General features: G+C 43.7%; 1 long non-coding RNA gene across 1 annotated transcript; it reads right to left on the reverse strand.

The window, feature by feature from the left end:
• Nucleotides 1-886: 886 nt before the first annotated feature.
• Nucleotides 887-1,693, reverse strand: LOC149936570 (uncharacterized). The gene is made up of 3 exons (XR_016472297.1): nt 1,431-1,693; nt 1,113-1,264; nt 887-1,047 (listed from the first exon to the last, which is right to left on the reverse strand). It is a non-coding gene; the product is annotated as an uncharacterized LOC149936570 (long non-coding RNA).
• Nucleotides 1,694-2,507: the final 814 nt, after the last annotated feature.

Genomic DNA, 2,507 nt, shown 5'->3' on the forward strand with positions numbered 1-2,507 from the left:
TATCGCTTATCTATAAAGGTAAAGGTAAAAATTCATATCGCCCCATTGCTGTGCCCTCGGTAATCTACAAAGTGTATGCTATGCTGTTAAAGGGTCGCCTCACTGCTTTTTTGGAGAACAATCGTGTGCTCTGCGACGCTCAGGGCGGCTTTCGTCAGGACACACAGATTGGAGACCATTTATTCGTCATCACACAGCGAATTGATCTAACTAAAAAAATGTCTACCCAGCTGGAAATTGCATTTTTGGATCTAAGGAAAGCTTATGACAGCGTTGACCGTCACAAATTGTGGGAATGTCAGAATTCCAAGGCAGTTCCGGATACACTGAAATCGGAAATTGAGGCGCTGTACACGAAGTGCAGGTATACTTACCACCTAAATGGAACGGAAACTGAAGAAATTGAGAGCCGCGTTGGCCTACGGCAAGGGTGTCCGCTGTCCGCCACGCTGTTCAGTGTATTTCGATGATTTGGATCACGTGCTTATGGACGCTGGCTGCGGTGCTCCGCTTCGGGGGTCCATGGACCACCGGTCTGATTTGGTTGTGTCATGCCTGTTTTATGCAGATGATATTGTACTGCTCTCAAACAAGCACTCCGATCTACGGCCACTGCTTGACGTATGCTCTGATTTTGCCAGGAATAGAAATTTGGTCTTCAGCATGGAGAAATCAAATACAATGAGCCTTTACGTGGATAAAAATGACCCCCAGCCCTATGTCCTCAACGGAAAATGTATGCCACAGGTGACTCGTTATACATACCTTGGGATAACTATTAGTAGCAATGACCATTACCTAACAACCATGGAGGAGACAGTGGCTAGTAAAAGCAATAAGAGGCGTTGGGTGGTCCGTATCTCTCAGAAAATTCCTACAAGAAATACTCCGTAGGCCGCACACTCTGGAAGAGTGTAGCGGTTCCAACCATAACATATGGCAATGAAGTAGTATGCTACTAGGCAAAGACTAGAAACATACTAGAGCGATCTCAAAGATTGGTAGGCAAAACAGCACTGAATGCAGGCCCATTTGCAGCTAATACTGCTGTGGACGGAGAAATGGGATGGAATACAATGGCTACAAGAGAGGCTCGTAGCGAGATTAAGTACCTGGGAAGGCTCAAATTTATGCACCTTAGTCGTTTAGCTTGTAAAATGTATACGTATATCCGTGCAGGTGGACTGAGTACGGAGTGGACGCGTGCCATTGAACGTATTGACCGTCAATTTTGTGGGGGATCAAAGAGAGACCGGGCGAGTTCCTATAAGGAATGGGTGGAAAAGGAGGTAAAGAAACGGGCGCTAGTACTCTGGAAATCACAAGTTGGTGGAAAGGAAAGCTTGTGCCATTATAAAGTCAAAAAGCAGCTACAATGGTCCATGGGGAAGTGGCCTCGTCTTCCAAGCCCGTACTGGGGCTCTCCTTACCAGCAAACGTCAGGTAGAGCTGTTAGGTCCGAATTTTTGCACTGCACTTTGCAAGCTATGTGGATTAGTCGACGAAGACCTGTACCATGTACTGTTGGAAGGTCCTGAGACAGAAGTGGACCAGTCTATTTGGGATTGGCGGGCAGATAATTTTGGGAACCCGCTTAGCGTAATTCTTGGACTTAAGGGTGCAAAGTGGGATTTCGCTGTGGTGCAGAAAATCCTGGAAATCTGGCAATGTAAAAGGAACAAACTTCGGTCGCTCTCCTAATCACCAATGTAAATATTGTAAATAACATAAATTTTAAAGCTCAAAGTTTGTAAAAAAAAGGAGCTATTTTACCTTGTAAATATTATTTTATTTTGTAATTTTAATGCTTCGCTCCCACTGGAGCCGCCCTGTTTCAAAAGGGTATATTGAATTATACGGCAACAATAAAACCTAAAACCTATAAATGTACATTCAATTTCGATTTTTAGCGTGATCGAAGCTGGCCGTACATAGGTAACTATTTGAAATTGTTATGGTATTTATAATAAATTCACACACCCTTTATTCGAGAAAAATGATTTACGAAATAGAAGCAAGGCGCGCCCTGGAAAGTTGAAAAAAAGAGGCAGGGCGCGCCCTGGCAAAATGGAAAAACCAAGGCGGGGCGGCGCCCTGCCTTTGAAAAAAGCACCGGGGCGACGTCCTGGCCCGCCCTGGCCCGACTACACCACTGGACTACACTGAATTAAAATCTCGTGGATCATTAGCGTGTCAGGTTAATGGCCACCGTAGACTTGACGTAATTAGAAATAGAGAGGTATTATCTGCACACGTGGAAGTCATAATTTTATGTTCTCAACAAGATTTAGCACTTCAGGGGAATACATCTGCCGATAAAATTGGAAACAGAGGAAATTTTATTGAAATTTTAGAACTTCTGAAAAGAAAATGTCCTGATTTGAAAGCCAAATGCGAGAGTATGCCCAATAATGCAAAATATATTCACAGCACTGTACAAAATGAAATAATTGACATTTGTGCAAATTTAGTAAGGAAAATGATTGTCGAAGAGGTCATCGAATCCG

This window comes from Leiobunum rupestre, chromosome 7 (assembly GCF_980474605.1).
Source record: "Leiobunum rupestre chromosome 7, qqLeiRupe1.1.hap1, whole genome shotgun sequence".
In the NCBI taxonomy this organism is placed as follows: Eukaryota; Metazoa; Arthropoda; class Arachnida; order Opiliones; family Sclerosomatidae; genus Leiobunum; species Leiobunum rupestre.